This window comes from Strongylocentrotus purpuratus, unplaced genomic scaffold, assembly GCF_000002235.5.
Source record: "Strongylocentrotus purpuratus isolate Spur 01 unplaced genomic scaffold, Spur_5.0 spur5_scaffold_6, whole genome shotgun sequence".
Taxonomy (NCBI): domain Eukaryota; kingdom Metazoa; phylum Echinodermata; class Echinoidea; order Camarodonta; family Strongylocentrotidae; genus Strongylocentrotus; species Strongylocentrotus purpuratus.
In genome coordinates, this window is record NW_022145612.1 from 40,772,933 (window position 1) to 40,797,720 (window position 24,788).

At 39.0% G+C, this 24,788-nt stretch overlaps 1 long non-coding RNA gene across 1 annotated transcript in view; it reads left to right on the plus strand.

Moving 5' to 3' along the window:
- Nucleotides 1–23,499, plus strand: part of LOC115919182 — a 58,267-nt gene extending 34,768 nt beyond the window's left edge. The window contains exons 3-4 of the long non-coding RNA XR_004061740.1: nt 1,513–1,589; nt 23,336–23,499. This is a non-coding gene — a long non-coding RNA (uncharacterized LOC115919182). The remainder of the gene's footprint in view (nt 1–1,512; nt 1,590–23,335) is intronic.
- The last annotated feature ends 1,289 nt before the right edge of the window (nt 23,500–24,788 follow it).

The window sequence follows — 24,788 nt, forward strand, 5'->3', positions numbered from 1 at the left end:
GATTATGAGTTGGATGGGTGCGGTGAGCCTGATGGAAGTGGGGGGGGGGGGGACTTCCTGACCCCACGGTTCCCCCTCCCTACACGTCGCGCTCGCTGCTAGGCAGTTGTAACCGTCATGTATCCCCTCACGTAGGGTCCAGGAAATGAGAGAAGTGTAGAGCTGTCAGCACTGTGGCTCTCTGTTAGACTCTAGTCCCAGCCGTAAACAGTTCCTAGACCCTGATTCAGATATCCATGTTCATGTACTTATTTGAGTCACTTGATGGCACCATGGACCTACTAGGTCCATGATTGCACAGAGACGTGTTACTCAATATGTGCTCCAAAGACATTTCATCAAAGATGTTGGAATAGGGTTAGGACTTGGGTTTTAGGTAGTTTGTGTTCAGTGTGTTTTAGGAATGAATGGAGCGTTGGGTCCAGGAATAGATTTAATCTCTCTATTTATTACTTTTAAAGGTAACTGTACTCTTCATCATGTTGAATTGTTGATGTTGTTGTAAAACTAGTTGAATTGTTTTTTGATGTGATAGAATGTATGAAAATATATCCCTAGAAAGTTTGAAGAAAAATGATTGGAGTTTAATAATATTGAAAGTAAGGGAAAAATCAAGTTGGTTTTTGTATCTGATATTATGTCGTTGTCAGTTGTCACTACCAGCTTAAAGTCAAAGAAATAGCTTGAGAATGTCCTTATCAATTTTGCTTCCAATTTTCTCTCTGGTCAAATTCTTCAATATCTATTTTGAAATAGTATAGGCCTACCTCCAAATTGTAACTATTTGTGGTTCTTATTGAACTTAAAGGGATCGTTTAACAATGTTAAATCTGAGATACACGGCCCTACGTGTTATCAGTGTCTGTGATATGGTGTAATATCGAAGCCCTAAAAAAATTGCGCTTCAAAATGATCAAGAAGTGCCTGAAAAAAGTAAAAATCTTTGAGTGACTGGTTTTACCATACCTGTTTTCCCCAATAGACTGTACTGTTATGAAAACCGTTTGGTAAACGGTTTTCAAAATTTGTAATTCCAATCATAAATATCTTGATAATCGGACAGGCGATCGGCTTGTTAAAGTCATGGGGTTCCTGACTGACCTTTAGGTTTATAATTATCATTGCAACATGAGCTAAATCCAGAATTTCGTTTCAGAATCTGAGACAAAGTTACCGGATCCCTTTAAAGGGAAATCAGTTATTATTCATGCATTGGTTACATGTAGGTGTTAATAACTGGCCCGGCCGCTCAAGGAAGGCACCCTCCAGTCCTTTAATCTGATTATTTAGTTTACCGTCTGTCACATTCCAAGCTTGTTGCGCAAGTGACTGTTGTTGAAGACTAGTTCACTCCACAAACTGTGTCCCAAGTTGAGATAGGCAGGGAGGACTAGCTAGCCTAAATCATATCCCAGTTATACTTCTATACATGACCCACACAGAGTGCTATAGTTCTCATACAAGTTTGACTCCCTTCTACAACTTTCCAATGGTGTTATCTTTCTCCTGCAGTATAAAGCCTTTGGACATTTAATTCTGGACTACCATCTGATGTAGATTGACTGAATTTGGTGCAAAGAAGAAACAAGGTAAGATATTTCAACGCAGCCTATTTTGCCTATAGTATGAGTCAGTGATTACTGCCGATTTGGTTTTTCTTTAGTAGTAGGTAATAGTGTTTTGTGGCTGTCTGCCTGAGTTGGCCAGCCAATCCGTCACATACAGAAAGAACCCATGATTCAATCATTGTAGGTTGTATTAAAGTTGAATGCCTTATGGTCAATGCAGACTAGTAATAGTGTAAGCAAACATATATATACTTTGAAATAGAATACTGAAATAGAGCTCCTGAAATAAGATATGTTTTTTTGCTGCTAGGAGGGATTTAAAAAAGAGAGTAATTCATAGAGTTAAAAAAAGACTGAACATTATTTGAAAATATGTATGACAGGAAGTGAAGTTGATATGTTTCCTATCAGACCAGATTTCTGAAATCTAAGCCTATATGAACATTCCTTTTTGTAATGAACTTTAATATTTGCATGAGTTAGAACAGGAGTCCAACTAGTAGCATATACAGTGAATTTACATTGAAGGTACTATGTTAACTTGGTCATGAAATTATTGAAAAAATGAAAATGTTCCAGAGTACCAATAGACTTGCAATGTAAAGAAAGAAAGGGGGAACATGAGGGGGAAAATGAGGGGAAAACTGAGGGGAAAAATGAAAGAAAAAACCCTGAAAGATTAATTAAAATGATTAACAATCTGTGAGGAAATAACTTCACTTTAGTCATATCCTTAGTTCTGTTTATCCTGTCTTTTCTACATGCGTTGAATAGTACCTTCAATGCGATCCTCACTAAAATAGCCATACAATCATATACTAATAATATATATTTGGGACATCTCAACCTGAGGACATTGAACCTTGCATGTATTTCAGTGTCCTTGACCATGTTTGCAGGGGATAAATGTTGGCAAACCAGTCAGCTAGATAAACAACTGTCAGTGTTTTGTATTTAGTTGAGTATTTTGTTTACACACAAGATCTACCTCCTGAATTTGTCACTGAGCTTAGGAATAAACATCTAGACAGCATGCCTACTGGTAATTCAGTACCTACAGCATTCATACATCATTATACTTACCAGGACAAAGAAAGTGAAGGGTTACTTGAAACGATAATATGAGTTCTTGGAATTTTGGTTTTCATTGACTTCAGTGGGAGAAGTCTTGTTGAATGAACGTAATGTAGTTTCAAGGACCTCCTGTTCTTGTGGAACATTACTTCAGCATAAAATGATGATGTCATCTTATCAAACCAAACCTATTATAAAAGAAGAATACCATTTAATTTTTTAAATCATTAGAATATTTTAGAAACTTTCCTTGAAAAATGATGTCATCTTATTTTGATCAGTCAAACCAAATCTATCATAAATAAGAAATACCATTGAATTTTTCAATTCATAAGTATCTTTTTTAACTTTCCTTGAAAAAAGCAATTTTACAGCAGAATATCAGACACAATAAAGGAAGAGATGAACTACTATCTTTCTTGCCCCGGTGTGACATTGATCTTGTAATGAAGACATGGTTTGATCTCTCAGCTTTAGAGACAATATCTGTCAGGTCGACCGTTCGGTGCCACCTCTTGTAATTGATGCTAACATTCTTCTTTTCTGCTCTATATTCAAAGGGCAATCCAATCCTTGTAATAAGTTGATTTGAATGAAAGCAGAAAAATAAAAGAAACAGAAGGCCAAAAGTTTGAAATGAATCGGACCAATCGTAAGGAAGTTATGAACGTTTGAAATGGGAGATCACTAAGGGCGCGTTCATGCTTGATGTTGACGGCCAGAATCAGGCATCTGTTACGCGTTTAGTTTAAAACACGCTTGCGTTCATGCTCACTTTTTTAGAATCACAGAAAAACGGCGATCACGATCACCGATCGTAAACTCACAAAAAGATGCGTTTACAATTTGTAAACACGTTTAAATGGGGTCAACGCACTGACCTCTAGTGGGTCTACGTAGCATGCGCACACAGGTTTGCGAATCCAGCTGAAGGCCACCCAAGGAGAATTGCCTGGAGAAGTAAGCATGAACACTACATCGTGGAACTGCGATCACGATGAGCGTTTACGAAGAGCGTTTCAGATCGCTCATTCTGCCTTCAAAATTTAAGCATGAACGCAGCCTAAGTCTATGCGAATCTCAAATTGGTAGTTTGGTCAGTGGATTGTGACGTAGGACGTGGATAACTCTCCCATTTGCTGTGTACAAATATTGCAAGTCATTTTCTAAGTTCCTTCTCCCTTGGGACACTACTCAAAATGTTTTATAGATAGTATATTATCATAGGTCCTCTAAAAAGAACAGATCCTCCTGAGACATAAATTTTTGTATTTTCTATAAGAGAGATATTTGTCAGTTGTCACTTTTCAAAAATGAAAATATGAAAATAACCCTCCTTTGTTGTAATGCAACTGCTAATATATCCCTAATACAAATTTGTAATCAACAGATATTCTCACATTATGAAATCTGACACAGGTAGATTTTGCTACACAATTAGAAATAAACCATATTCTTGTGAAAGTGAGAAAAAAGAGAAGAACTCACTTTCAGGTTCTACAAGGAATCTTCATTAGTGTATACATGTGTATCACTTTCAGTTTTGCATTACAAAATTGTTAATTAGAATTTTGAGGAATATAGAAATCGCTAGATCAGTTATTTTTCCTTCTTCTCTTTCATGTTTGGTTTGTGTTGGAAGGCTTGTTTGCAGATTCTTTTGTCCAGCATGGATTCATTACCATTCATTTATTTAAAACGTACAGATAGACATATCAGATATCTAATTGGAGAAGTAAAGCTATAGGAACAGTTGAAATACTATTCCATTTCTCCATATAGTTTTGTTGCCATGAAAGAAGATTTGATTTCATGCTTCACCGTCATTTCTCTTGTATGGATGTGTGGTTTCATTTTTCAGCGGAATGAGTGAGGGAGAGTGAGATATCAGATGTCTTGAAGATAGTTGAATGTGGTAAGAAGTATGATAGAAATGATATATTCAGTGGGGTTTCATGGAAAGCAGTGCATGAATAATGTAGGTAGGATGATATTACATATATATGGAGCTCCCCAAAGTAACTGCTGATGAATATGAGGTCCTTGACATCATATTTGTGGACTATCTTTCAAGATTTGGAGAAATGTGTTGTTTCTCAAATTGAATCATTAAATTGACATGAAAAGGGTTTGATAAGGAAAGAGATTTGATAGGGAAGGAGATAATTAACCCTTTAATTTTGTTTGTCTATGAGTATTTGAATGTTGTTGTTGTTATTGTCTAAGGAAGGATGTTGATCGGGGATACTGTTTCAAATGATGTGTATAGTGAGTAGCATATTGATGTACATTGTGTTATGGTCAATATCAACATGGAACAAGGGCAGTTTGGCTTCTTTTAAGTTTTAAACAAGTAATGAATTTTCATATCAGCTTTCCAGAAGGGCCTTAAAGGTAAAGACCAGTTCTGGTTATGCGATTGCATTGTGAAAGAAACGTTGTGGAATCGATCAGAAAATGTTGATCATCTAGCATATAAGTATTGGTGTGTACTGCAAGGTTCTGGAATCATCAAAATGATAAGAAATTTGGCGCAGTCTTGGTATAGTTACAAGCACTGTACACAGAAAGATGTATATGGGACTATACGCACACGTGCGCGACACTTGCGCGACACGTGCGTTTATCTCTCACAGACCATGTAGATAAACTAATTTACCAAATATATCAATTAGTAGGCGGTTTCCTGGCAACATTGTTATCATCGTGTATAAGTCAAAACATATTCTTTCACATGATTGGTAATAAGAGCTTCCATTTCATTTTTTGAAATTGGGGCGTTTCCAATACTGGTCTTTACCTTTAACTCTGGGTTAAAATGTATTAGTTAATACCCTTTTAGCTCTTGGCAGATAAAATATTAATTTACTATAGAAAGAAATGTTTTGTTGAGAACCAGAAGGGCGTTAAGCCTGATACCGGTAGTTGTTAATGCGCTCTACTCAATAGATGATAATATATACAGGTATATGAAAAGAAACTCCTTAATGCACTGAACATGATATCCTCTTTCACATTATGATACAATGTTGATACAATGTGAAATGTTGCCATCAAATTTTTGGCAAATTTGGGGCTCCCAACTCTTTAGAGGGCCTTTAAGCGCTTATTTTCTTCTCAACATTTTCTCTCTAGAAATACCGTCCCCCGGTCTAAAGGGGGGGGGGGGTGGGGGTGATGGTGGAGAGGGTAGAGCCTTCAATTGTCAATATGTTGTGCTTGATGCATCATCATGACAGGGTTTATGTCAGTTGGTTACCTGAACCTTTCATACTGATTGATTGAAAGCACACACAGAAAGGAAGCGTGAAAGGGGTCAGTGAATATTCGGAACGAACGGAAGACCGAGAGCTTAAGAACCTGCATGGATTTACCAACTCGAATTGAGCAAATACTAGATCACGGGGCATTGTAGTTTATCCCAAGGAAATACTTCCACAATAATATTGTGAGAAAAAGGGTTGGCTTCCTCTCCCAAAGTCATGACAGTTGTAACCTAAAGGGTTTTATATCTCTGTATATGATCATATGCTCTGAACAATTTCAGCTCATATATACTGTGTCAGTGAATCTATGGTGGCTGGGAAATGTATTCCAATATACATAAACTTGGCTCTTTTATATATGTAGCTCATTGAATGATGATTAAAGTGGGCGTTTTTATGTTATCACTACATGTATCTATGATCATCTTCAACCATCAGAGAATGAATAAAGCACTTAAGGCTTGTCCTCATCAGACCGAAGTTGCAAAATAACCTGCTATTCTAACTATCTTGATCTCAAATTAGCCAGCTAATTTGCGTCATCATCACCCCGCAGCTGCAATTAGCGGGCTATTAGGTCGAGAACATATCCAGAGAAATGTTGGTCTTGTTTCCAAAATAGTCCGCTATTTGCGCCCGTCCGAGCTATTTTGTGATAAGCGTATCGGTCTGGTGATGACGCAATTTTGAGCTTTGGGTAATTATCCCGAGTCTGAAAAAAATGCTTTATTTCGCAACTTCGGCCTGATAGAGACATGCCTTCAGTAAGCTTTGATAATATATGAAGGCCATGAACCTACCTTGTCTATCATGTTCGATTCAGCAATTAATAAACCTAATGAATCTATTTCAATGCCTTCTCATATTGTTGAATGATTCTTTTCTTCACGGAGCCATAGAAATCAAGTATCAGCAAGGATGATGAATAATCCATCATGTAACTCCAATCTTTCAGCCAAGGCCAGTTTATAATTATTCCTATCTTTCTTATAAATTATGAACAAGCTGTATACAGCATTGAGCGTGTATTCCATGGACAATACCATGGACCTATTTTCATCAACACCCGGCCTTGATCTTTAGAAATATGGAACTCTTTATTATAACAATTCTCTGCTAAACATGATCGTAATGTTGGTCGCTGTGGAAGCACTGCAACTTTTAATTGTTGACTGATCAAACCACGAAATATCATCTCTTATTTTTCTTCTAAAAATTCATAGGGAAGCTGCGATCTTTTGTTCGCCAAGGTCACGGGGCGCTCAGCTCATTAGAAAGTGAACAATATGTTTGAAGTGATCACAAAACAAGGAATCATATATCTGAACATGCATGTGGGTGGCTTTCACTCAATCAATAAAGGTATAATTACAGTGTTCAAAATGACATAATACAAAGTGGTACAAACAGCAAGAAAGCCATCAAAAGCACATCCTAGAAGAATAGAATCGATTATTGTCTGATCGCTACATGTAAAAATGAGCAATCATTTTCTTTCAGTGGTGTAATGAGTATTTATAGGGTGATCAATCATTTTCTCTCAGTGGCGTAATGAGTATTTATAGGTTTTTCATAAAGCTTTTGATTTGTTTGGGTTTCTTGTTGTCATGGAAATGATTATCTGTTTTGCTAGACTGCATTCAACAGGTGAAAGCCAACTTTTCTGTGTTCAGCCCACATCCAGACAACCGTTCCTACAGCTCTTGAGAGAATTCTATAGCACAGAATTTCTGTGAACAATCGAAATGTTCAGCAACTATGATTGTAATGATGAAAAATTAAGTTGTTAGTATGATCGTGATAGAACAAACCTCTGTGTTGTAAACCAAGTACTCATTAGTAAGGTTGAGCTTAAAGTGCTTTAATTGAATTAAGATGGTTGATTGATTGATTGATTTCTATTTCATTTCATATAACAATTTGTCGCTGTTTTCATGAAGTGACGGTAGTGAAAAAAAATTGCATTCACTTTGCGTTACGATTTTCCTCACTACCGTCACTTCGTGAAAACAAGGACGAATTGTTTGCACAATAAAGAACATAGTTGACAAAGTAAGATCAAAATTATGAAATGAAACAGGAACCTCACTGGAAAGCATAGCTTGTTTTTGTAGGTTCCCAAGAAAGAATATAATCAATATAGAAAGAAAACTAAGATTACATGTGTGGTGTTGGGATGTACATGTAATTTAATGGCTATTAAATGGGCAGTACAGCACATGCGTTCAATATCGTACTCTAACCCTCTGAACAAATCCTGGACCAAAAAACAAACCCCAACCAAAAACATATCCTAAAGACCCAATGGCAACCCCAATCCAAATCTTATTCATGTATCTGTGACAAAATAAATCCAAGAGCAATGTGGAAAGAGCATTATTTTGTTGGCGCACTGTCAAAAACATGATTATAGAGTTGGGTGTTTAGAAATAGAAGGGCATTTTATCTATGTGTATTTTGCACCCTTTTTGCTCGCAACGGACGCATCTCTTGTTTTTCTGATTAGCATGAGTAGGTTGAGTTGGGTCGTATGATACAAGAGATAATGAGAGACATCCATACTTTAACCTTGATTCAAACTATATACATGATACATGTATCAGCAAGGCTATCATTAGGCATGTCCTCATCAGACCGAAGTTTCAAAATAACCTGATGTCAAATTAGCCAGCTAACTTGTGTCTTCATCAGCCCGCAGTTGCAATTAGCGGGCTATTTGGTCAAGAAAATATCCCGAGAAATATTGGTCTTGTTTCCAAAATAGCCTGCCATTTGGAAAAAAGTGGGCTGATTTGTGCCCGTCAAAGCTAGTTTGTGAAGAACGTATCGGTCTGGTGAAGACGCAATTTCAAGCTTCAGGGAAATATCCCAAGTCTGAAAATGGCGGGTTATTTTGCAACGTCGGTCTGGCTTGCAACAGACATAGCTGTAGAGATGTCGTGGTCAAGTTGATACGTCACCGAACTGTAGATCACAAGGTCTGCGGTTCGAGTCCCGCCGGGCACTAATGTCGTTTGGCAAGACATTGATCTACATTGGCCACACTCGACCCAGGTGATGTAAATGGGTACCTGGCAGAAATTAATTTCTTGAAATGCCAGAGCGCCGTAATGGCAGCCATGCTAAAGCTGAGGTATAAATCGCGCAGTGCCAGTGGTGTCATATATGACAGATATGAGCGTTTTACAAGAACCCATTACACTGTATTACATTCTCTTGTTTTTTTGATTAGCGTGAGTTGGGTTGTATGATACAAGAGATAATGAGAGACATCCATACTTTAACCTTGATTCAAACTATATGCATGATCCATGTATCAGCAAGGTTATCATGGAGAGACTAGTCACTCCCTGGATGCAGCATCCATAAGGAGATGCTTATCAGTCTCTAGCTCTCTATTCCTCTTTGATGTCTGATTGACTTTCACATTTTTATTCCATGACGTTAATGGAATGACATTAATGGAATGCATTCAAATATTGTGGGCATGAAATGTGTGTTATGAAGTAGTTGTTTTGTACCTAAAACTTATATGGCTGTAGAGTGTGCAAACTGTGATACATCTAACATCAAATGGACCTTTTTTTTTTAACTCTAAAATTAGTTGCACGGTAAAGGGAAGAAAACAAAACTGTTGCTTTGTTTATATATCTGCAGGTTTTGGCTGAGATCACACACAGTAGATTCTAAATCATTGCAAATGGTAATTTCTAGTCAAATATTTGGGTTGAAATTTGACATTCAGTGTAGATGTGGAGATAAGAAGGTAAACTATTAAAAGGAATTCCATACAATGGTAACCACTCATATAATATTACTTCCCATAAATCACACAACACACGCTGGTTCATACCCACCATGATCATACACTTGCTTTGTGCCCTTACCAGGAGGGGGTGTATTGACCTTGACTCACAGGGGACGGGGTCATGGATGTACCCCTGTAACCGGCTTAGGTCTCTCTTCAAACACACGCTGGACAGGACCTGTCTGCCTCCCCATCCTAAAATGTGCTTAAGCTGGTGCAGCGGTATTTTGATTAGTGTCACGCATGCCACTATCGAATGTACACCTAGGAGCGTGTCTCTGAATTGATTTAAGTCGGCAGCTGAGGCAACGTTGTTAGTGTGTGCAACCTCGTTTGGATCTCGTCGGCCGATCGGATATATATGTGCATGCGCCGTGCCCCCCAGCAATTGTCGGTTCAATTCGTGTTAACGCGGGCAAAGTAGGTATGTTTGATCTTCCTAAGAGTTTATGCGTTTCCTTCTGTATTGTAATGGACACATACCCGGGAGTACGCGAGCAATTTGCTCTTCGTGAGTCTTCGCTGCTTCATCTGTTGGCATTGCTACCATAGATAGGTGCCGATAAGACCCCCAGATATTGGCAGATAATCGATGGAATTGGGATCTCTCCGGTTACTTTCCGTTTTTAGGATCGGCTGGGAGAAGGGAACTGGTTTCATATTGGATGAGAGATTAGGAGGCAATGCAACCTGAATATCTCATTCTCTAGTTTTGTTTGAAACTTGAGGATTTGTAGATCAGAGTCGGTGTGGCATGCTTACTCTGGTATGAGTCATGTGATAGTTCATTTAGGTCAGGATAAGACTTCTTTATTACGTCTGTATTAGATGAAACTTTTTATTCTATCAGGTTGCTATCTGTATAGTTTCCATCTTTAGTTGGGTGTTAGATTCTGTAAGTAGACAGGGTCACAAATGCCTTATTTTCCTTGCTGTTGTGATCAAAGGAATAAGATTCTGACTGATACAACCACCTCAACATGAAGGATCTTCAGTCAATCTTCTTCAAAATTTTCTTTGCAGTACACCACCTTTTTGATAAATTTCAGGCTTAAAGAGTGAAATATTTCTGAGTTTTGCAAATGATTAAGATTCACCAACATTTTAACGTTGCGAAATAATATGATCACCAGTGACCCAACATACAATCTTGGGAACGTGTGAAAGTTTCTTGTCGTGATTGATCATTTGTTTTTAATTCATGTTAATTTCTTGAAGCAGCAATTTCTGGCTTTAAAGAAGGTAGAAAGATAGATAGAAAGCAGGATTTGATACAAACTTATCTAGATGAGGGAGGATAAATATAAAGCAGGATTTGGTACAAACTTAAGTTCGGTCATGTGGTCGTGTTTCTCAGACTATACAATACATTCAGGTAGAAACACTGTATACAGGTACTTATAAAGATAGATACTGTACATTAATATAGATAGATAGTAGATAGTTTAATAGATGATAGATGAATAGAAATATAGAGTGGTGTAGATAGATTGATATACAATATATGAATGTAGGAGGTAGATAGTTGGATAGATAAATAGAAATAAAGAGTGGTGTAGATATGTAGATATATAGGAAGATTGATTGATGTAGACAGATAGGTAGATAGATTGAAATATTGAGTGGGGTAGATAGATTGATAGGTATATAGATTGATAGGTAGATAAAAAGATAAATTGATGTACATATAGATAGATAGATCCAGTATATGAATAGGTACATTGTAGATAGGTATATAGATAGATAGATAGATAGATAAAAAGGTAGTTAGATTGATAGATCAATAGAATTATAGATATAGATACAAAGAAAGACAGACAGCTAGGTAGACAGATGGTAGGCAAGCACATAGGGGGTATATAGTAGCAGGTGTGTAGGTGTATGAGTGGGAGTGGAGAACATGGACCGTAACTGCTTCACATTCATTATCAGGAACAAGTATGTAGATCTATACCAAACATTCTTTTGAAAACAAAAGTTTGCATTAGATGCAAGATCAATACCAAAATGACTCAGTCACTTGACTTTCATTATCTCTTATATTCTTTTTTTTTGTCCATTTGAGACACATTTTTGTACAGCATGGTGTCAGTGAAGCACTCTTCACTTCAGGCATTTTTGTACCTTTACTCAAGGATTTCAGTATTACAGAGAATCTTAGAGACCATATTTTTGATACACAAGTTGGAAAATGTTTGTAATGAAGTTAAAACAATGATTTGGAGAGTAAGAAAAAAAGAAGAAAAGAGGTAAGTGAATTGGTAACGGGAGTGAGAGAGAGAGGGGTAGAGAGGGAAAATAGAGAGAGAGAGAGAGTGAGAAAGAGAGAGAAAGAGAGAGAAAGAAGAGAGAGATAGAGGGAGAGAGGTGCTGAATAGCTTGCTGTCATATCCTGATCTTGAGGTTTCGCACATAATTGTTCTAAATATTTCATTATATGAATAACAAAAGTGAGACAGTGACAAAACGAAAGGTCTCATTCCTTGTTGTCTAAAGAGACTGAAATGGTATGTGTCTTCCTCCTGCTCATGCAGTCTGCTAAAGCCCCAGTCCCATATAAAGCCGGACCAGCACGTACGAGCACGGACCACTCCGGACCATCCCGGACCATGGTCTGGGGTGATCCGGGATGGTCCGGGACGTTTTGTTAAAAAAAGTGTGATGCCTTAAGCTACAGTCCCATATACGTTCCGGACCGTCCCGGACCATCCCGGACCCCATCCGGGGTGATCCGGGATTCGGTCCGTGTTGACACCGTGTTGGCACCGGGGTGGTCCTGGATGGTCCTGGATGGTCCTGGATGGTCCTGGATGGTCCTGGGCGGTCAATAACTCACTCCCGGACTGCCACGGATCAACACGGACCGCCCCGGCGCCACTACGGATGACCCCGGACCCAGCACGGTGGCTACACGGATCACCCCGGATCAAACTATTGTCCCGGACCACCCCGGCAGTTTTTGACCGTCAAAAACATCCGGGGTCGACTCCCGGACCGCCCAGGACCATCCAGGACCATCCAGGACCATCCAGGACCACCCCGGTGCCAACACGGTGTCAACACGGACCGAATCCCGGATCACCCCGGATGGGGTCCGGGATGGTCCGGGACGGTCCGGGACGTATATGGGACTGTAGCTTAACCCTAATAAGGCCGGGGGGGGGGGCCATTATGGCCCCCCCCTCCACAATTTTTCCGATTGCTCGGGAACGCATATGGATGGCGCCCCGCCGCTCGCTGACTTTTTTCTTTCGAGTCTTGCGCAACTTTTAAAATAATTTTTTTGAAAATCGGAGCTACGGTTACAAGGTCACGTGACCTTTTGTCTTCGCATGTCAGCCTGAAAATCGCTCATTTTCGTGATTTGTGTACAAAACGTATGGCAAAGTCATTTTTCCTAAAAACAGATCGAACATGGGTTATTGGGTCTTGTCTAAAGTTTAGGTGGTTGTTTTGGGGGTCAAAATAGTTTAATTGTAGTAAAAGAAGAAATAAAACAACAAAAACAATGAAATACATAAGTTAAAAAAACAAAGAAATACATAAGAAATTATCAAAACAAGGGATAACATAAGAAATAAGCTGGCCATTCCAAATTTTTTGTTATATTATTATTCAGAATGGTCTAATGAATATATCTAGTGAAAAAGAATGCTTAAATATGAATAATATATGATTTATTGGTAAAAATGTAATTTTTATGACTTTATTTGCATAAATTACCATAAATATGCAAATGAGTGAATTTTTCAAAAAATTGAAATTATCATATTATTCGTTACACTTCACTTGACATGCGTGCAAATTTTCGCGGCGATCGGCCGCTTTGCGGCCGAGATCTTGAGGGGGGGCCATAATGGCCCCCCCCCGGCCCTACTAAGACTTCAAATAGCCCGGCCTTATTAGGGTTAAAGGGGCAGTCTACCCTGATACTGAGTTGGTTTTGATAGAAGCAGAAAAGTGTAACAGATTAGTGAAAGTTGGAGCAATATCCGATTAAAGGTAGGAAAGATATGAATTCCAAAAGTTGTTTAGTGAAATACATATTAGCACTTTGATATATCTTGTGACATATCTTGTGAGGTCCTTTCCAATTTGCTCTGTACAGAAATTTCATAAACTTCCATTTTCTTAGTTATTGATGATGGAATAGATTTGTTATATTGAAAAGGAATTTTTCTCATTTTTTTTAATACAAAGTGAATGGTAAGAAACCCTTTGCAAGATACGTCTCAGAGGTGCCAATTTGTGTTTGATAATCATTGATCACAACTTCAAAAATGTATAACTTTCTTAATTTTTGCATCTGTTTTCGCACATATTTTCGCACATATTTTTGCACATATTTTTACTGACCTTATTCTCTCATTTTTCTGCCTCTAATTAAAACCAACTTAATATCAGGGTGGACTTCCCCTTGTGGTTTTTAATTCCAACGGCATTCTGTGTATTGTTTCAGGTTCTATAAATTTTGAAAACACATATACTGGAAAATATTTTACACAAGCATCTTTTGAACTTGGACTTAAATTACACTATTATTTATAAAAATTGATAGAAGACTGCCCCAAATCCTACCCCCCCCCCTTTTGCTCTAGTACTGAGAGGCTCAAGGAACAAGGTTCCCTAAAGTACAGAGAGAGGGTAGTACTCTCCAAGACCAGTAGGGTCATGGTATGGCATTGGTGAATAGTCCTGAAAGTTGGGAGTGACAAAGTTCAAAAGGCTCTATTAGATTCTGTCATTTCATCAAACCATCAAAGTGGAGCCCCCTCCCTAAACGACGAGGCCATTTCCACGGTCATTCAAGTTCTGCAGAAACGGTTATGATTAAAACGCCAGTACCTTTATTTAGGAAGTCTAATCACGTACCTCTGAACTTATGATTGAAAGATTGAGAAATGAAACGAAACTCGATATTTACCTCTCAATAAAGAGCCTGTCATATTTTGAGCATTTGGTCATTTCTGATTGGAATACCATTAGATGGGACAGTCGCTCAATCACGTTCCTCTCTAAACCTCACCCCCTTCACAATTGAAAAGTCCGTCACCACACACCCATATAGAGTTGTGACCTACAAGCCAACCTTGGTGGGGAGCCGTGGGAAGTTCATCTGGTATACTCATCATCAGATAGGAAAGTGCAGAGACAAAGCACAAAATATTACTCATATATTACTTCAAAAGAAACTTAGAAATAATGTTAAAGAACCTGATTGTGTTGTTCATTGTTAATATGTAATTCAAATATTGTGCAGGACGTGGTTGAACTTTGCTTCAAATGTAAACATTTGATAGAACATCAGACATTTCCAAGAATAATTCAAGATTGGAATGAATGTTGAACCATCATATCCGGTCATTGTTACACTTACATATATGATTATTGAGTGAAAGTACAAAAGAGGGTGAGTGCACTTTCTTTATCAAATTTGTGCCCGATCTCTGTTAGGAGGTGTGGCATATTTCTGAGATACCATACTCCAGTCCTGCTTAGTACCCACTTTCAGGTTGTACTTTCAGGTTTCCTGGCTGATGGTAACAATTCACTCCAATTGTTTCCTCTAAAGATGGATAACATCTGTGAAGCTTGCCAGTAAAAAATCAAACCAAGAATATATAACTAACACTTCAACATTATCATTCAGGCACATTTCTATAACCCATCTATCTAGAAATTCTATTCCGAGGCATACTAATTATTACTCTGGCTTTAGCCTAGCTGCCATTATAGCGCTCTAGCATTTCAATAAACTCATTCCTGCCAGGTACCCATTTACCTCACCTGGGTCGAGTGAGGCAAATGAAGATTAATGCCTTGCCAAAGGACATAAGTGCTGTGTCGAGGATCGAACCACGACCTTGAATTTCAAGTCAAGTGCTTAAACTACTCGACTATGACACTTCTACCATTATATCCTTCCTTCAGCCTTTTCACACACAGCTAAAATTCATCGTATCTAGTGATGATTAGAATCATCGTAAAATTTTAAACATGTTTATAGACAAAATTTCCCAGTGTGAACATCGTTTATACGATGTTGGGATAGATACGAAGTCGCGATCCATACGCCCCTAAAAGCAGGCTGCAGATACGAAGTTCGTATCTAGAGAGCTTGGCATTTTGTGTGTGAAAGGAAATTCTTGTTTAAACGTGTTTAAACTGGATGGAGCGTGCGCTTTGATTGACATGACACTATATCTCTATGACATGACATGACCTTCAATGCGCAATGGCAATACTGCGCATTTTACGAGCAGTAGTTAATCACGAAACAATTAACGATCGCACCGAAATTTCTGTGTGTGAAAGGCTCGTGATTAGTTTAAACACGTTCGAAACACGTTTATACTAGTCATGTTTATAGAATTTTAGCTGTGTGTGAAAAGGCTGCTCACCCTCTGGATGATTCTACTTTAATAGGAACTCTTTCTCTCCTTTTGTTATTGTTGAGAAAAGGCAAGATTGGAACCATTAGTAGATGTTGAAAAAAGAAAAGTAAACAAAGAAAGTAAACCTTTTGATAATATTGTTTGAATTTGTTTCACTTCCTGTACTTGCTTTCAAAATGTATTGTTAATTTCTTTTTCAAATACGTGCCTGGACTCTTTTAGGAGGTGTGGCATATTTCTGAGATACCATCCTGCTTATAGTACCCATTTTCGGTTGTACTTTCAGGTTTCCTGGCTGATGATAAATATTCACTCCAATTGTTTCCTCTAAAGATGGATATCATCTGTAATTCAGCCAGTAAACAATCATTCTAACAGTTCAAGATTATCATTCAGGCACAATTGGTTTCCCATCGTAATCACCATTATATCCTTCCTCGCCCTGTGGATGTTTCCTCTCAGGAACTCCTTTCTCTCTAGGAAAGATTGGAACCACTAGTAGATATTAGAAGATGAAAAATGACAAAGAGAGTAAACATTTTGATAATCTGCTTTCATTTCCTGTCCTTACTTTCAGAATGTATTGTATATTTCTTGATAATAAAGAAATTTTGATACATTTGTATCAGTCTTGATGATCCGATCACATTTCTCGCCTTATTCCACTCTTTGATAAATGTCTCCCTCTGACAAGTCAAACTTTAGAAAATATCCAGTTTAAGTCCTTCCCCACTCTTATTTGTGATGGGGTTATACGACACATACTCCTACTTACTAAATTCCTATTAAAGATCATCCCTGGAATGAATACTATACCTAATCCTAACCCCAGCCCTAAACCTACCCTAAAACCCTAATTTAACCCTAACCCTAACCCTGTATTTTGGGCAAAATAAAGTCCAGAGAAAATGTCACATCTCATTTTTTAAAGCATGAGTCTACACTAACAGATGACCGGCACTCATGGGCATCCCAAATTTAAATCTGGACCCCTAAATTCAAATCTTAGCAAAGGGATCATGCATACAAGCACTAAAAATGCCAGTTCTGACCCCCCCCCCCCCCAAACCCATCAACAAATTGTAGCGTGAAACCCTGTTAAAAGGTATGGCTAAACATTACAAAGTCAATCCTAAGGTCTATTTAAAGTGGTGTCAATTTATATGTAAATATATTTATTCCATGAAAATTACTGAATGGTAGTAAAGGAGAGAGAGAGAGAGAGAGAGGGGGAGGGGGGGGGGAAGGAAAAGGAGAACAGACAATTAAAGAGGGAGCTTACATTTTACAGGAGATAGATGGAATCCCTTTTTCCTCAATTGGGAAAGGGAAATGAACTTCCTTGCCATCTGTTACCCAAACTCCAAAGTCTTAACACTCGCAATTAGTTGTCAGAGGAGAAAATTGGCTTTGTTGCTGTCCGTAGGATTAGGAAGAGGAAGCCGGTAAAATTAGTTTAGGGTACGTCCATCTTGATTACCTGGGATTAGCTAATGTATGAACCATTACGGGGATGTCTCGCATTATCAACTAAGAGGATCTTGTCTTGTCTATGTAAGGTGAAAGAGTTATTTTCTTGGTGTGTGTAACCCCATTAGAAGATTATGATGATACCCATCAATCATATTGTCAGCATGTAGGAATGATGTCTATTCGCAAGCTTCTCTTACAAGGATAATTACAACCAATATCATCTAGGTAGTTTTCTTTAAATTTTGCATACCGGTAGATAATAACAAATTGAAAGGGTCACTATATGCATGTAATTTATGTTCATGAGGTCCACTTTCGATAAAAAGATCTTGCCTCTGAAACCTAAATTATTTAAGTACTGAACTGCCAAACTTATTTCTTTCACTTGTTAACGATCAAAATTGGGGACTATGTACCTGTTTCACGTAACTGGTTTATCAGCCTGTGCAAAAGTGTATCTTGTTTTATCATTGCATGTTATGATGTGGACTGGTTTGCAGGTAGGCAGTCATCTGACTTATATGTTAGGCTAAATAAAAAAAAAAAACATGTTTAGCGTTCTGTTTTTTTGAAAAATAGGAAGGAGGAGGCCCTTTTTATTTTTTATTTTTATTACAAAATGGCCGCTCAAAATGGCCACTCGGTACATTTTCCCTGACAGTCGAGGCTATTTTTTTTCAAGATGGCTGCCGACAATTTTTTTTTTTTTAAATCAGAAATAGAGCCATTTTAGCAGTGTTTTTCATGTTTTTTTTTCTTTTAAATTTCAAAATTTCAAAAAAAAGAAAAAAAAAAATAGGAGGCGGCCCCCCAAAAGGAAGCGGGCGGGGACACTAAATATGTATATTTTTTTAAATGGCCTTACATAGTGTGAGATACTCAGAACATGAAATGCATTCTATTTAATATGCTAAAGTTAGATAAGAATTATATAGCCTCTTCTCAGTCTTGTTGAGCCCATGAAGTACGGTAGGTATTCAGACTTCTCAATCCACATTTTGATCCACACATACTCTTGATAGACGTTGTCTGAAATGGATGGAATGAACGACAAGAGTCACTGATTCAAACCACATTTCGAAAGTATCGTTCAAAGTAAAGATTTGTTTCATCTCCCCAGCCTCATCTGGACCCACTTTCAAGAGACAGCATGTGACATCGAACAAACAATGTTTGGTTCCAAATGCAATTGAAATGCCTCTATGGATACACCCACACAAATTTTAGGGGGAAGAAATTCTCTTGTTCAAAGACACATCACAAGTTCTCATTATATTTGCATTGAATGAACAGGTAGATCTCATTTCAGATGGCAAATCTTCTGTATATGCATCTGTATGGTTTGGTCAGCGAAATGTCCTCTCCAGACACATCCACGCTAACTTTGTGATGAGAGAAGCACATTATCTTAGAAGACACATTCCTTCAATCTCTTCAGGTTCTTTAGGTTCTTTTGGAGGACTGTGTGGCCCAGAGTGGTGTCGGTTAGATGAAGTGTTGAGTGTATGAACACGTCCAAAGACGGATACTTTCCGTAGAAGATGGAGAACGAGAAGCACTTAGTTGTAGAAAGCCATGAATCAAAGTGGTTCCATGGTAAGGGGGTGATCGCTGTAAACACACTCTCCCTTTCTGATGGATCGATTTGATCTTGACATTCAGTAGTCAATCACAGGTAGACACTTTTCTTGTATTCCTCTTGTCTTCTTTTGTTACATCATGGAAGGGATTGATTTGCGATGGATCCTAGAGGGAAAGAGGGGGAGAGATAGGAGTGAAAGATGAGAGGAGACGAGACTTAAGGAGGTAGAAAGGAGTAGAGAAATTAAGGAGAGAGAGCAAGAGAGAAATTGGAGAGTGAGTGTGTGTATGTGACAGAGAGAGAGAGAAAGAGAGAGAGAGAGAGAGTGAGAGAAGAGAGGAGAGATGAGAAAGAATTGAAAGAGAGAGAGAGAGATTTGAAAAGAGGAACAGAGAGGGTTATAGTATTTGAAATAAACTTTCATTTTTTAAAGATAATGAATTAAGTGATTTTACTAAAAAGAATGCTTGCAGAAACTTGAGTGAAGGTGTAGACATTTTGAAAAACAAAGGAAGAGATAATTATTTCTTGGCAAGTGTATTCATCAATTATGCGTTACATCCTACTAACAACCCCCTCATTTATTCATGGGGGGGGGGGGGTCTCCTTAACCTTACCTCGAGCCCCTAAATTTTTGTTTAACCTGAAGAACTTTTTTAATATAAAAAAAGCACCTCCAAGGTAGAGATATTCCTGCAATAATAACAGTTTTGTGACGTGCGTCAAAAATCTTTGAGATTTTATCCGTCCATCAGAGTGGGCTTGTGTACTCTTTGTAGAATCGGCCAGAGGGTTTGTGACATTTTAGATGCTCTTTTCAATTCTCTCAAGAGACTTCAAGAAACCCACATGAAACATCCAAAATGCATCATCTTACTTGATGGGAGCCAACCTTTATCCCGGACTGATAGCTCCCTTAAATTATTTAGTCGAGTAGACGTCTTCTCGGCAAACCTGTCCATAATGAATTACCTGACAATGTCCATGGAGAATATTAGCTCATGTCCTGATCATTACATCGCACTCCAACCTACCTACCGCATGTACAGCAATAGGAGGAATTATTCAAGGTTTCTTTTTAACCGTCCGCAAGTTCTATCTAGGCTTTCCTGTCTGTGTATTTTGTATTTGGCAAATACAACAGGTTTTATAGAAGATTTTTTTATCAGAAAACAGTCTTGCTCTGAATACTGAGGAGAATATGTTTTTTTCTGGATCAAATATGATTCAAATTGCAATAATCAGGCATGTACACATGTAATCAACTGATAGAAAAAAGAACATTTATAGTAATGACTGTAGAACGCTACAAGGCATTGTATCACTTCAGTTGAAATACTGCCCAAACATGTCTTTCTCTTCCCTACAACTTAAAGCCACACTGTCCTACTTGTAGCTATTTGCTCCCTCTATATAGAAAACAATGCCTAATCGGTGACCATTGGTCCCCCATGATCCTCTTTTTCTTATGTTAATTGAGAGCTGAGTTGATGAGATAACCACCTGTCCAGTGACCTTGCAGGGTGGTCTCATCTCTTCTATAAATTAGTACAGATAAGCATTAAAAGAAGTAATTGAAATATTTTGCATGCTTATGATTATGTAATATCAAAACTAATGACTATTTCCAAGAAACTCTGTACTGCCATTATATTTCGGTTCTTTCTAGGCATTGGGCAACAGAATTTGGTGCGGTCTGGACAGGGTCCAATTTTGATGATCGCAAACATGTTTTGAGCAGAGTTCTTTATTGAAAGCCTGATTTCATCTGAAGTAAACATCTTAGAATGCAGCTAGAAATGAGATAAAGACGGACAGACAGATGAGAGGGTGGTTTTGATGATATCACTGGTGCGTTTTGAGATGGTAGTGTGATTTACGATGAGGAACGTGATGGAGCACAGATTAAAATTCACACCGTAATCGAGTTGGCAAATAATAGGAAGAACACACACATTTTCTTCTCGTGTGTGGGCTGACGGAGAGTGAGACAGAGAATTGAAGAGGGAGAGAGACGGAGAGAGAGAGACAGAGACAGAAAGAGACAGAGAGAAAAGAGAGACAGAAAGGTAGGGAGGGGGTTGATCAAGAAAGGGGAGAGACAGAGAGACAGAGAGAGAGACAGACAGACAGACAGAGAGAGATAGACAGAGACAGAAACATATGAGAGATAGACGGAGAGAAAGAGAGACAGAGACAGAGAGAGACACACACAGAGACAGACAGACAGAGAAACATAGAAGGAGAGAGAGACAGACAGAAAGTTAGGGAGGGGGTTGATCAAGAAAGGGAAGAGACACAGACAGAGAGAGAGAGAGAGAGAGAGCCAGACAGAGACAGAGAGAGATAGACAGAAACAGAATATTTAAGAGAGACCGACAGAGAGAGAGACAGAGAGAGAGAGAGAGAGAGACAGAGACAGAGAAACATTGAAGGAGAGACGGACAGAGCGAAAGGGGCACAGAAAGGTAGGGAGGGGGTTGATCAAGAAAGGGGAGAAGAAAACAGACAGACAGAGAAAGACAGACAGAGCGAAAAGGGAGACAAAAAGGTAGGGAGGGGGTTGATCAAGAAATGGAAGAAGAAAACAGAGAGGATAAAGAGAGAGAGAGAGAGAGAGAGAGAGAGAGAGAGAGAGAGAGAGAGGGGGGGGGGGGGGCTACATATCGTTCATTGAGAGGTAGAAGGATATTAATCCATAGTGTATTACACAAGTTAAGACCCTTCTGGCTCTCAGCAGACAGGTGATAATAGAATGGAATGTTACAACTTGCAACTCCAGAATGTGGGATGGGGGTGAAAAGTTTGCACCTGAGTATGATGGATAAATGTAAACAATGATAATGACTGCCTTGGCACGAGGACACTGTAAGGACAAAGGTCATCAAGGTGAAATGATTCTATTTATAGACTGGTGTCAGCCGTTGGGCTGTCTAGTCTCGTTCAACGATCCCCCTGTCCACACACAACATTTTCCGTGACTAATCATGATTAGCTATACCGTTTCGCGATAGTGATACCGTTTCGCGATAGTTTTACGACCAAAATTGTAGGTGTGGACGCTCACTAACGATACGTCGTATAACGAAACTAGTCTAACGAAACGCAGGTTTGGGCATCGTTTCGAACTGAAACTCAATAAAGAATCACGCCTAATCACGGAAATGTTGTGTGTGGACAGGGGGACCCCCTGGGGGGAGTGTAACTAGTGTAACTAACTGGGCGGGGCTTAACGTGACCTCGAGCGAAATGAGACCAGACCTCTTATCACTATCGCGAAACTCTATAAAGAATCACGGAAAATGTTGTGTGTGGACAGGGGGCATTTTATACGATGATTCTTTAGTGACGACGTTTCTTGTGTGTGGACATCCTGGAATTTATACGATGATTCTTTATACGACGTATCGTTATAGAGTTTCGCGATAAATTGTTTTGTGTGTGGACACGCTGTAGGTCCTCTTCATATCAATACCTGGGACCCGTTTCACAAAGCCTTTTTTTCAAGGACAAATGATTAAGATCAGTGACAAATCCCACTATTAACCAATCAGAAGCAAGGATTTCTCTAGCTTACAACAAAACTGTCATTTGTCACCGATGACAAATTTTGTGAATGGGGCCCAGGTTATTTGCAGAAATAGATCATCAAATTTTGCTGTTTTTAATCGAGAGCAGTGTTGGATGGGTCTGGATTGCCTTTGATTAAAACAAATTTAACCAGCCTTCTGCATGATAGAAGAGATTTTATTGGTGTTGCTGGTGCTCATTTTTATCACAGGGTTTACTTTTAACGGCTCAATCTGCACAGGTCAGAAAGCTAGACTATAGCAGTTTGTCAAAGTGAAAATAGTTCCTTGTTCTTGGAGACGAGTTGGAGACAAGTTGGTCTGTTATTGCAGGCCGACCCATCTCCTCGTCAACTGCTTCATTGTACTAAATGGTGCATTATCCAAATAACCACTCGGCAGCGTAGGAATGCGGCTTCACCACAATGAGTCGACACACTTGACTTTCTGGCTTCATACTGCTCTCATCTCTCGGTAGAACTAGAAGGTCTTCTTTGTATGAATTATTTGTTTGTACAAGAGCAATTTGCGAAGCAGTGAATTGATCAGAACGCTGACACTTGACAACATTTTTTATATCTTTATTCTATTCCGGTACAGATTGTAACCTTGTGGTGTTGTTGAAACACCTAGAATAGGATTCTTAATTTGGGAGGACTGACGATCTACATTCTGGAGAATCTAGTACGTGCCTACGAGACATTTTGATTTTGTGTTGGAATACTTCATATGGTGAGTTATGTTTTTTTTTTTCATGGTGATATGAATAAGGGAAGGCAACTTTATTATCACTCGCGTTCGTCCGGGTTCGGGACGCCTACTTATCTCTTAATCCCCCGTTCCCGGACGCGTATTGTACGCTGGCGGTCCCTTGGCGTCCCTTGCTCGCGTCTATTGTTGTCTGTTGGACAATAGAGCAGGCAGCCAGAAAAGAAGCCATCCCGTCCGCTAGGACCGCTGTCAATCAACCTCACCGCTATCCAGCCCCTCTCTAATCCTTTCTAATCTGGCGTCCCCTGACAATAGCTGACCCGTCTAGAACGCGTTAATCTGGTGTTCCCTGACAATAGTAGCACCCGTCTAGCTCGCGTTTAGAATACGATAGTAGATTTTCATAGATGAATTTTCAGTCTTGAAAGCAGACCTAGAGCTGCAATCCCCCGGGTTGATTGATAATAATTTGTCCCAAAAATGTGTCGCGCGCTGAAATAATAAACCTAACCAGCAACGCCTCAAGTCTTTCTACATACAGCTGCATATGAGTAAAAGCTTCTGCGACACTGCAAATATATAAATCATATTTAGTAGTGTCTGTATTCCCCAACCTATTAATCAGTACTGCATTGCGTGGATTAGCAATTCGCGCAAATCACAACATGTGGATAGCCCCCTAAAATGCGGTCACGTGATCTGAGCCCGACAGCGCTGGTAAAGACGCAGCACACTCGAAGGCCCTCGAAGGGCGCTTGCGATAAGCCAAAAAAATCGTTACAAAATCTCTGATTTCTTGATTTTAAGCGCTTTTTTTGGCGAAGCCGTTTTTAAAATTTGGCTAAGCCACCGCATGCTTTGGAAATATGGCTCCGATTCCGCACTTTTGACAGCAAAATTTGGCTTTTGGGGTGGATTTTTGGAAGTGACATCGGGATTTCCTTGTACTAGTGAGTGACGCTGTGTGTAGTGCAGTGCACTGATATGTAATTTGCGTGTGTTGTGGATGCTGGTTTGATATCACGATCGGATGCATGTATGTGTGTATGCATAGCCTGGGGTGATGCGCACGTCTTTGAGTGGTGTACATCCCCTGTGTTGTGTGTAATGTGCATGCGTGCGCGCCACAGGAATTGCCAACACGAAACATTGGCACAACTATGCATACGCTCGTTCTCACAGCCAACCTGTAGCCACGTTCGCACAGCCAAACCTAAAAAACCCGTATAAATACGTTAAAAACGTTCTGCTTGGCAGCTCTGTGAAGTCTGAGTTTTATGTAAAATCACAGCAGAAAATTCAGTGTTTTTACAAAATAAATATAGAAATCAAAATTAGGATT